We start from the raw sequence: 12,212 nt of genomic DNA on the forward strand, positions 1-12,212 counted from the left end.
ACCTAGCCCGGCTGTCTTTGACGGCGTGGCTCTTGAAGCTTCCGTCTTAAGGGCTAAAGGGTTTTCTGAGGCGGTCATTCAAAATATGTTGCGGGCCCGGAAACCAGCTTCAGCTCGGATTTACTATAGGGTCTGGCATTCTTACTTTGTTTGGTGCGCATCTAACGATTATGACGCTTCCAAGTTTAGTATAGCCAAGTTGTTGGCTTTTCTTCAGCAGGGCCTGGACTTAGGCCTGCGTCTGGCCTCCCTCAAGGTTCAAATATCTGCCTTGTCGGTGTGGTTTCAGAAAAAAATTGCGACCTTACCTGATGTGCATACCTTTACTCAGGGCGTGTTGTGTATCCAACCTCCCTATGTCCTGCCTGTGGCTCCTTGGGACTTGTCGGTGGTTTTGGAGGCGTTACAAGAGTCTCCGTTTGAACCTCTTGGTTCAGCTGACCTTAAGTGGCTTTCCCTTAAGGTGGTGTTTCTGCTGGCTATTGCTTCAGCTAGAAGATTGTCGGATTTGAGTGCCTTGTCCTGTAGTTCCCCATATCTGATATTTCACCGTGACCGGGCGGTTCTTAGGACTCGTCCCGGCTATCTACCTAAGGTGGTTTCTTCGTTCCACCTTAATCAGGAGATTGTAGTTCCAGCACTTGTTTCTCCTGATCTGTCTCCCAAAGAGCGGTCTTTGGATGTGGTACGGGCTCTCCGTATCTGTGTGAAGAGAACTGCTCCTATTAGGAAATCTGATTCTCTTTTTGTTGTGTTTGGGTCTCACAAACGTGGCTGGCCTGCTCACAAGCAAACTCTGGCCAGACGGATTAGAATGGTAATTGCACATGCTTATGTGAAAAGGCTGGTCTCTTTGCTCCTGATCACATTAAGGCCCATTCTACTCGGTCTGTTGGACCTTCTTGGGTTGCCCAACGTGGTGCGACCCTTCAACACTTATGCAATGCGGCTACGTGGTCCTCTGTGAACACGTTCATAAGGTTCTATGCCTTCGATACTGCCGCTTCCCAGGATGCTTCCTTTGGACGCAGGGTTCTTGTGCCCGCTACAGTGCGTCCCCTCCCATAAGGAACTGCTTTAGGACATCCCCATTGTCCATTCCTTGTGGAGCCCAGTGTACCCCGCAGCAGAAAACGAGTTTTATGGTAAGAACTTACCCTTGTTAAAACTCTTTCTGCGAGGTACACTGGGCTCCACAAGGCGCCCACCCTGACGCACTTAGCTTCTTTGGGTTGGTATGGCATTAGCCGCTGACACGTCTCCTGTCGTGAGAATGCGGTGTTGTGGCTACTAACCGTTGTCGTCTCTTTTCCTGCTACTGCATTGGAATGGTTAACTAAAAACTGAGATCCTGTGCAGGGAGGCGGGGTGATATAGGAGGCGGCGCTATGCATTCTGGGAACAGTCAATGCTTTGAGCCTGTTGGTGCCTCGGATCAAGATCCTACTCTACACCCCATTGTCCATTCCTTGTGGAGCCCAGTGTACCTTGCAGAAAGAGTTTTAACAAGGGTAAGTTCTTACCATAAAACTCGTTTTTCCAGTGTGGGTACTGTGTACAGTGTACTGAGATTCAGTTCGCCCCCTCAGAAGCGGTGCATCTGCACTGTGTACTAAGTCTGGAGATGCAGTCCACCGCGGTTAGAAGCCGTGCATCTCCGTACCCTCATGCCGCCATAATGGCCAGCGACCCGCTAACCGGGACGCCGGCTTAGTACTCACCACTCTTCATTCTTCTGACTCTGTTAGGGGTGGCGGTGTGCTGCGGGAATGTACGCTCGCCGTGGTGGGGCTTGCGAACAGTTCCCTCAGGAGCTAGTGTCATGTCAGGGGGGGAACGGGACCATTAACCCTTCAAGAGGTTGGGCCTTTCCCCCCATCTAGTCTCCAGCTGCGGCGTGTCTTTCAAATGAGGCGCCGGTTTGTGAGCCAATCAGAGCTTGCGCACAGGCAGTTAATCAGGATCCGCGTCTGCCGGTCCACAAGCTCTGATTAGCTCATGAGCCAGCGTCTCATTTGAGAGACGACGCCACCGACGGAGACAGGATGAGCACTGAGGGGCAGGAGAGGTGCATGCTGCGCTCTCCTCCCCTCACACACAGCACAGCAGCGGCTGCAAGCATGGCGGTCGGGCCGTCGGTACTGCGTACCGACTGGCAATTTCTTACCAGCACGCAATACTGCCCCGTACCACTATACTTGCATCACTGACTGGCCTATATTGCCATTCCCATAGAGATGTTGATGGTAGTATACGTCGGCATTAGGAGTTTAATAAATATTAAAATAACCATTTCTTCGGGGAATAAGTACTTGATAAGTAGGCCCCTGAATGTCTCCCTGTAATGAATATGTTCCGCAGACCACAACTGAAGCACTATATATTGTAATTCCCAAGTACTGTAGCACTTAGCTCTTTGGCACCTTGGCTTATTAATTATTGATTATAGACAGCATATTTCAATTCTGGTACTTTGGAAAATAATAATAATAATGTTTGGGAATGCATCCATTTACTTTAATGATAAAACATCCCATCAGCAGTATTTGAAGAAGCACACTACAAGAGGCCTGCTATGCACTGGAAGCTTACAAATTGAAAGAGCAGCTGGGAAGAAAAGTTTGGGAACTTATGAGTCATACTATAAACAAAACATCTGCACAGCTTGTCTATGGAAGTGGGTTAAATTCAGGTCAGTTCTTCCTTGTAAGGTTCTGTGATCCACAGAAAGATAGGATTAATACCCGATAGGCATGTTATCACTCATAAACCCCACTTTGTCCATTTAAGACAGGGGTGGGGAACATTTGTTCTGCCAAGGGCCATTTGGATATTTATAACATTATTCATGGGCCATACAAAATTATCAATTTAAAAACTAGCCTGCTATATTTGATCAAACATTTCATTAACTCACCCCTAATGCATAGTTGCCTACCCTCCCTCATTCTGCAGGAGACTCCCTGAAATAGCAGCAATCTCCCTGACTCCCTGAATAGTCCAGCAATCTCATTGATTTCACCTTATCCCCATTATGCAGCTGTTACATTCTTTGGGAATAAAAATAAATTAGAGATATATACAAATGAGAGATATATACATTTAAATGGGCTCATCAGTGCCATTTCCCTGCATTGGTTATATAGCACAATAATCCCTATGGCTAGAGACGTGCATTTTAAATGAGATTTCTCGTGGCCACTTACATTATATGGAACCTCTTGTAAAACACAATACACAAACAAATCCGGCAATATATCAGTATCTTTTCTTCAACAAGTAGATCTTACTAACTTTAGGGCTCATTTACATTTGGATGTAAGTCATTTTTAGGACACGACTCTCAGATGTAGCAGTACACGTCCGGGCAGATAGGTGTTACTTTCACAATCTTCTTGAAATGCCATAATGTGATGGCTGGAACTGTTTTTCTTTAGTGAGGCATGTGATGTTAGCTGGTGTTGATGATGTTGCTACCCGCAACTGCTTTTCCAAGTTTGCGTCGGTCAGTCTGGATCGCAGTCGAGGTATGAGAAACTTCACCTCCATCGGACTTTTGAGCATATCATCGGCACTATACCGGCTAATTTAAAAAGGGCTTGTATATATCTAATAAGGTGTCACATCTACTAATATGGACATTTGAGTGAGCAACTGTCTCAGGACATTTATAGATTCCTTGTCCACGTAGGAATATTTGGACATACCAAATCACGTCCAATTTGGGATTTTATTATCTCTCCCATTGCATTATATTTTGTGCCACTGTGCTGGATATTACAGTGGTTTGGAAAACTTGGTATGTGGTTCTATTGTCTTAGTGTAAAAGTTTTTATTGAGTACTAATGTTTTTAGTGGAATAATAAATTGTTTTATACATATTTTATTATCTGTGCTCGCTTTTATAGTTAATTCTATATACATATATTATTAATATAAATATAAGGAGGAAGCTGAGCTCTAGCGCATTATGTCTGCGCTCTGCTTCAATTAATTATAAAATGACCAAATGATTTTGCGGCCCTTATACGGCCCTGGGCCAGACGTTCCCCACCCCTGTTTTTTTATTATTAACATTTATTTATATAGCACCAGCATATTCCATTGTGCTTTTAGAAAAACACAAAACAGTAATAAAATAAGAATAGGTATTAACAGACAGAGAAGTTAGAATTAGGCCCTGTATACACATCAGTACTGTGGAGGTCTGAATGAACAGTAACGTATTAAAAATGACAGTAAAAACCTGGGGTAAGTAAACTGTACAATAACAAAAACAGTGTCCATGGGAACTGTTTAGCTATTGAAGTGGGAATGCAGGGGATAGAGGTGAGGGTAGGATGAGGGAAGAGAGAGAAACAAGAAACATTTTATGGAGGTACCTGTACAAGTTTTTGGTGTGCAACGCAGAAATATAAAAAAAAAAAAAAACAACTCAAAAATAGTTGTACTTCAAAGTCTAAGGGGTGTATTCAATAAGTGGGGATTCTACCCCTACCCAGGGTATTGAACCCCTCATATTGGCTATTAGGGATGGGTTAAAGCTCGCCATGGAGGATGCTACTACTCAGCAGTAATTTTTACTCCCACAAGACAAACTGACAGTCACATTTCCTGATTCCAAGGAATTGGATGACTTATTTAAAATAGCCTGGAAGAATCCAGATAAGAAATATCAGGGTTTTGCATACATTCCCCTTTGCCCCTGAAGGCAGGAAATTCTGGGAAGAGTCTCAAGCAGTGGACGTCTCAGTCTCTCGCCTTTCTAAAAAGGCGGTACTCCCTGCTCCGGGCTCCTTTACGGTAAAGGACCCGGCAGATAGGAAAACTGAGACCACTCTGAAATCCATTTACATTACTGCAGGTGTTGCTCAAAGGCCGGTCATTGCAGGTTGCTGGATGACACAAGCAATTCATTCCTGGGCTAATCAAATTAAGGAAGGTCTTTCGGGTGATATGGCCTTAGTTAATACTGTTACTTTTCTGAATCACATTCAGGATACGGCAAGAGTCCTCTGTGACTCCCTTAAAGAGATTGGCAATATTAATGCTAGGACCACGGCTATGGCTGTGTCGGCGCGCAGAGCAATATGGTTGCGTCAGTGGATTGCTGATGCTGACTCCAAACGTAATATGGAATCTCTTCCCTTCACAGGTGAATGACTCTTTGGAGGTGAATTGGACGCATGGATTTCCAAAGCTACTGCTGGAAAATCCATGTTTCTCCCTTCGGGGGCTCCGCCTGCTAGACGTACCTACCCGGGACCGTCTACTCAATCTTTTCGGTCCTCCAGATTTCGAACTAGGGCCAGAGGGGCCTCCAACGCAGCTAGAGGCTCCAGAGGTAAACCTAAGAAGCCAGCCGTTGCCGGATCTCAGGACCAGAACACCAGTTCTGCTTCCGCAAAGACTTCAGCATGACTGTGTCCACCCACCCCGAGGGGATCTCGTGGTGGAAACTCAGTTACATCACTACAGCCACGTCTGGGACGGTTCCTGCCAAGGTGCTTGGGTAAGGGACCTTCTCTCTCAGGGTTACAAGCTGGAGTTCGACGGTTCTCCTCCCCAATAATTTTTCAAATCCAGCTTACCAGCTTTAGAAAATATGCGTGGTATGCTACTGCTGGCCATAAACAAGTTGGTCCAGTCCCAGGTCATTGTTCCAGTACCCCTTTTACAACAAGGACAAGGTTACTACTCCAGTCTGTTCGTATACCAAAACCAGACGGGTCTGTGAGACCCATTCTGAATCTGAAGTCCTTGAATACTTACCTGAAGGTTTTCAAATTCAAGATGGAATCTGTGAGAGTGGTTATCGCAGGCCTGGAACAACAGGAATTCCTAGTGTCCCTGGACGCTTACCTACATATCCCAATCTGGCCTCCTCATCAGGTCTAACTGAGGTTTGCCCTGCTGAACGATCACTACCAGTTTCAGGCGTTGCCCTTCGGCCTGTCTACAGCTCCGAGGGTGTTCACGAAGGTGATGGCGGAAATGATGTTCCAACTCAGGGTCCAGGGGGTCGATATAATTCCATACCTGGACGATCTCCTGATAAAAGTGAGCTCCCTGGAGTTTCTATTGCTCCATATAGATTGCACTATCCAACTTCTGTCACACCACGGCTGGTTCCTCAATCTGCAGAAGTCCCACTTTGAACCGTCTCAATGGCTCCTGTTTCTGGGGATGCTACAGGATACTGTAACTCAGAAAGTTTTCCTCCCAGAGGAAAAAGAACACTTCAAGACATGGTTTACATGGTGCTCCGACCTGCTTGAGTCTCCATTCATCTTTGCATAAAATTGTTGGGAAAGATGGTGGCCTCGTACGAGGCAATTTAATTCGGAAGGTTTCATGCCAGACCGTTCCAATTGGACCGGTTCCCATCTTCAGATACACTGGATGATTCGGCTGTCACCTCAGGCCAGGATCTCTCTCCTGTGGTGGCTACAGTCTTCCAACCTGCTGGAAGGTCGACGCTTTGGGATTCAGGATTGGATCCTCCTCATGACGGATGCGAGTCTAAGAGGATGGGGAGCTGTCACCCAGGAGGCGCAGTTCCAGGGCAGGTGGTCTGCCCAAGAGGCCCTACTTCCAATCAACATTCTGGAACTTCGGGCTATCTACAATGCTCTGATTCAGGCATCCCCTCTACTCCGGGATCAGATGATCAAGGTGCAGCCGGACAACGCCACAGCGGTGGCATACATCAATCGACAAGGAGGGACAAAAAGCAAGACCTGCATGCGAGAAGTGTCTAGGATACTCCTCTGGGCAGAAAGAAATGCAAGAGCACTGTCCGCGATCTTCATTCCGGGAGTGGACAACTGGGAAGCGGACTTCCTAAGTCACAACGAACTCCATCCAGGGGAGTGGGGACTTCACCCTCAGGTGTTTCAGCAAATCATCGACAGGTGGGGATGCCCACAGATCGACTTGATGGCCTCTCGTCTCAACAAGAAGCTTTGCTGCTATTGCTCACGAACCAGGGACCCTTAGGCGAGCTCAGTGGATGTGCTGACATCGCCTTGGCCTTACCAGCTGGTCTACCTGTTTCCACTGATTCCGCTGATCCCAAGGTTGATCAAGCGGATCAGACATCAAAGAGTAGAAGCAATTGTGATTGCCCCGATTTGACAGAACGTGTTACACGGCTCTTCTGGACATGTCTGTAGAGGACCCTTGTCCTCTACCACTAAGAAGGGATCTTCTTCAACAATGACCGTTCGTCTACTCGGACTTACGGTGGCTTCGTTTAATGGCATGGAAGTTGAACGGAACATCCTAGCTCACAAAGGGTTTTCCAAAAAGGTCATTGCCACTATGGTGCAAGCCAGAAAACCTGTGACGTTGAAACACTATCATCATATCTGGCAGAGATATGTCTCTTGGTGCGAGGAACGCACATATTCCTCTGCAGAATTCAAGGGGTGAAGCCCGAGGCTGTCCCCCCCATCCAAGCCCTGCACAGATCTCACAGATCCGGCCGGGATTCCTTGTGTTTTTTCAGGCAGTGTTTTACTCATCACTCCCGCAAAACACTGCCTGATATTACGAATCACATCGACATCGGAAAAAACGATTGTGCAAAACTCGGCAGCTTAGTGAATGATCGTATCAGGATTCAAAAAGTTGCAGTAAAATGCACCCGATACCATTCGAGTTCAAACACCCTTCAAAACTGCCAAAACACGAATCTTTGTAAATATACCCCTTGGTCTTTTACGAGAACAGAGCGGAGCTCAGGACTAGACAACAGTTCCTGCCGAAGGTGGTCTCCGCGTTTCACTTGAATCAACCTATCGTGATTCCGTCCAATTCTGACACTTCTGCTCCTCCGGATGTATTGGATGCTGTGCGAGCCATGAAAATTTATATCAAAAGGAAGGCACGGATCAGAAAGACAGATTCCTTGTTCGTGCTCTATGATGCGCAGAAAAAGGGTTGCCCTGCTTCTAAGCAGTCCATTGCTCGTTGGATTAGGCTTACTATCCAACAGGCCTGTGTGTCGGCAGCCTTACTGGTTCCACAGTCTCTGAAGGCCCACTCTACAAGATCGGTGGGCTCTTCCTGGGCGGCTGCACGTGGAGTCTCGGCCCTGCAACTATGCAGAGCTGCTACCTGGTCGGGGATGAACACCTTTTTGAAGTTCTACAAGTTTGATACCCTGACCAAAGAGGATACCCAGTTTGGGCAGGCGGTGCTGCAGATGTATCCGCACGTTCCCGCCCGTTCTGGAAGCTTTTGGACATCCTCATCGTACTAATCTGTCCCCAATATCCCTTATGGATGCTAGAGAAAATAGGATTTTAAATACCTACCGGTAAATCCTTTTCTCGTAGTCCATAAGGGATATTGGGCCTAATTCTGAGTTGATCGCAGCAGCAAATATTTTAGCAGTTGGGCAAAACCATGTGCACTGCAGGGGGGACAGATATAACATGTGAAGAGAGAGTTAGATTTGGGTGGGGTGTGTTCAAACTGAAATCTAAATTGCAGTGTAAAAATAAAGCAGCCAGTATTATACTCTGCACAGAAACGAAATAACCCACCCAAATCTAACTCTCTCTGCAAATGTTATATCTGCCCCCCCTACAGTGCACATGGTTTTGCCCAATTGCTAACAAACTTGCTGCTGCGATCAACTCAGAATTACCCCCATTGCGCGTTCGCCTCTGTGCGGTGATTTTCTGCAGGTTCTCTGTATGTGTTCCTGTTCAGCTGTTGCTGTTAATGTTGCCAGATGTTGCTGGCTAAATTATATATTGGTGTGCTGGTGTGAAATTCTCACCACACTTTTTGTTATGTTCCTTCTCTCAAGTATGTCATTCTCCTTCAGGCACTGTTTACCTATAACTGAGCTGTAGGAGGAGGCATAGAGGGGAGGAGCCAGCACACCCAGTTGAAGAAATTTAAAGTGCACTGGCTCCTTTGGACCCATCTATACCCAACGTACTAATCTGTCCCCAATATCCCTTATGGATTACGAGAAAAGGATTTACCGGCAGGCATTTAAAATCCTATTATCGCTTATGAGCTCGGGAAATTTACTCTCTGTACGATCTGTTGGAGCCAGACCTGGAACCTCAGGAATGGAAGAATCACGCAGTCAGTGGTTTCCAGAAACTGCTGGCTATGTAGCATTTTTTGGCGTCTGGCACATTCCAGCCTACTTTGTCACAAACATGCGGGTTTTCACAGCCAACACTGTCACGCTGTATAACCCAGGTCATTAAGGCATTCCGCCGATTAACGACCCAATTTATCAAATTTCCAGATATGGGCAGCGAGTGGACTCAGATCAAATTTGGCATTTCTGAAAAATGGAAATTTCCCATGTTCTGGGCGTGATCGGCTGTACGCATTTGCCAATCAGACCACCCCGGGATTCAGAAGAATGTTTTTCGAAACCGAAAACACTTTCATTCCCTGAATGTGCAGGTGGTCTGTGATACCAAAATGATTTTTACCAATATTTTTGTGGGATTTCCTGGGTCATCTCATGACTCCTTCATCCTAAGCCAGTCATCGCTGTTTCATGATTTCGAGACTGGAAAAATACCAGATGGCTGGTTGTTGGGTAAGTTTTTTGTTTTGTTTTTTTAAATTAAGAAAAGCTCACACATATTTTTATGGGGTTTTTTTTTTCACCTTTCAGGTGATGCGGGCTACCCCAACAAGCCATGGCTGTTAACCCCATTACCTGATCCTGTAGGTGATGCTGAAAAATGGTACCAAGAGGCACACAGTACACCGAGGGGTATAATTGAGCGAGCCTTCGGTGTACTTAAAAGCCGGTTTTGATGTTTAGACAAGTCCAGCGGTGCCCTTTTGTATTCACTGACAAAGGTTTGCGTCATAATTAATGCATGTTGCATTCTTCAAAACATTTGTGTTGCAAACTGTTTGCCGGTGAATCTTCATTGCAGGGTTTTCCGCCACGGGGACCTCTCTACAGCATTGACTGCAGGAATGGATGAAGGAGCTGAAAGCAAGGTCAAATCTTATCCGCACCTTCTTCTCCACATCATGTGAGTGTTTTTGGCTTTGGGAGTTTTTAATTCTTTTCTAACTGTTTTTTTTTTTGTATTTGACATTTTTTAATATTTTTTTTATATTTCAGAGTTATGCCCAGTTGGCGCCATGTTGTTTAAGTTAAAGGTAAGATGGTACTGTAATATATTTTGTTTCCGTTTTACTGAAGTTTTTTGTAAATGTGAATAATGCTTTTTGTTTTTATAATTGTAATTTTAGTTTGCTTCCCAAGTTCAATTGGCCGTTTCCCTTTGATGGTTCCCTGAAAGTTACCCGGCTTCCCCTACTGTGGACAATGATGTTTACAGCCCCCCCACTACCATGAGGACCTACTTGTGATGTGGACATTTCCACTGCGGTGTGACCAGGAGAACCCTTCAGGTGAGATGCTGCACCTTAACCCACCAATATTGTGACACTTGTGTTTTTAAAAAATTACCAATGCTGTTTTCCTGGGCCCCTCTTTGGAAAGTGGAATGAAACACACTGTTATACCTTGTCATTAAACATTTTTCTCTTCCGTAGGTTTCCCCTGGATGTTCTTGAAGACCCTTAACCCCTCTACAGTGGAAAGTGGCACTGACACCCCCCTTCTACCATGACGGCTTACTAGCAATGTGGCCCCCCCTGTGTCGTGCTGTGTTGCCCATTATTGTGTCCTAACACTACTTGTAACACTGTCCACCCCAAAATCAATTTAGTTTTACAGTAAAGAACACATCATTTTTTTTAAATATTTCAAGTTTATTGATTATAGAAAGTTTAACAATCTATTTTGAATTTAAAAATAAAACATGAAAACTTAGGTGAAGTCCTACAAGAGCCTAGAGCAGGGATGGGGAACCATTAGGCCCTCTAACTGTTGTGGAACTACACAGTCCAGCATGCCTTTGCAACAGTTTTGCTTCTTGGACATGGTAAAACTGTTGCTGGGCATGCTGGTATGTGTAGTTCAACAACAGCTAGCCGAGGGTTCCCCTTCCCTAAACTATGCCATGGGACTGCTACCTGTGGCTTTCCTACTGCTGTGGAACTGCACATCCCAGCATGCCCTGATATTAAGACATGCTAAAACTGAGGAAGGGTGTGCTGGGATGTGTAGTTTCACAGCAGCAGGTGGCAGTCCAATGGCCTAGTACAGTGGTTCCTCACCTCGGTCCACAAGTACCCCAGTTCATGTTTTCCAGGTCTCCTCACAAGTTTGCAAGTAATATAATTTGCTCCTCCCGTGGGTGTTTTACAATGTAGCAGTGATTAAAGGATAGATAGATCGATAGATAGGATAATAAGGTACAGATTCTTGTAAAAGTGAAATATGAATATGTGCAAATAGACATATGAAATACCAAATGTGCGATGCAGATAGCGTGATGTATTGATCTGAGGATATGAGCATATAGTATATAATGTCTATGTGAATTATATGAGCATAAGTGAAGGTCTCTCTGATAGACAGCAATGGTGGAATTGGACACCATTGTGTATGAGGATATTTAACTATCTTTTCATTGTAATAGGAGTGTTTTAACTGAAGAACCTCCAACCTACATGGTATCTATCTTTTTTTAGAGAGACTTTTGTATGATATAGACAGAGTATAACTGCCTCAGCTGTTTTCCAGAAACTATTTATTTCAATAAAAACCCTGGAAAAACGTGTGGAAAATGATGCACATGTTATTGGTTATCTGTTGGGTAGATAATTAAAGGTGCCTGGAAGTTTTTTAAAAAGCATCATATGAAGAATTGTCAAATTGATGTATTATATATGTTGAATAATAAGAATTTACTCACCGGTAATTCTATTTCTCGTAGTCCGTAGTGGATGCTAGGAACTCCGTAAGGACCATGGGGAATAGACGGGCTCCGCAGGAGACTGGGCACTCTAAAAAAAGATTAGGTACTATCTGGTGTGCACTGGCTCCTCCCTCTATGCCCCTCCTCCAGACCTCAGTTAGGGAAACTGTGCCCGGAAGAGCTGACATTACAAGGAAAGGAAATTTTGAATCCAGGGTAAGACCCATACCAGCCACACCAATCACACCGTACAACTTGTGATAACCTTACCCAGTTAACAGTATGAACAACAACTGAGCCTCACTCAATGGATGGCTCATAACAATAACCCTTATTTAAGCAATAACTATATACACGTATTGCAGAGAGTCCACACTTGGG

At 45.1% G+C, this 12,212-nt stretch overlaps 1 long non-coding RNA gene across 1 annotated transcript in view; it reads left to right on the plus strand.

The window, feature by feature from the left end:
• Window positions 1–11,700, plus strand: part of LOC135055822 (uncharacterized) — a 118,388-nt gene extending 106,688 nt beyond the window's left edge. The window contains exons 2-5 of the long non-coding RNA XR_010243820.1: window positions 9,930–10,031; window positions 10,124–10,161; window positions 10,255–10,416; window positions 10,561–11,700. This is a non-coding gene — a long non-coding RNA (uncharacterized LOC135055822). The remainder of the gene's footprint in view (window positions 1–9,929; window positions 10,032–10,123; window positions 10,162–10,254; window positions 10,417–10,560) is intronic.
• The last annotated feature ends 512 nt before the right edge of the window (window positions 11,701–12,212 follow it).

The sequence above is a fragment of the Pseudophryne corroboree genome, chromosome 3 (assembly GCF_028390025.1).
Source record: "Pseudophryne corroboree isolate aPseCor3 chromosome 3, aPseCor3.hap2, whole genome shotgun sequence".
Lineage (NCBI taxonomy): Eukaryota > Metazoa > Chordata > Amphibia > Anura > Myobatrachidae > Pseudophryne > Pseudophryne corroboree.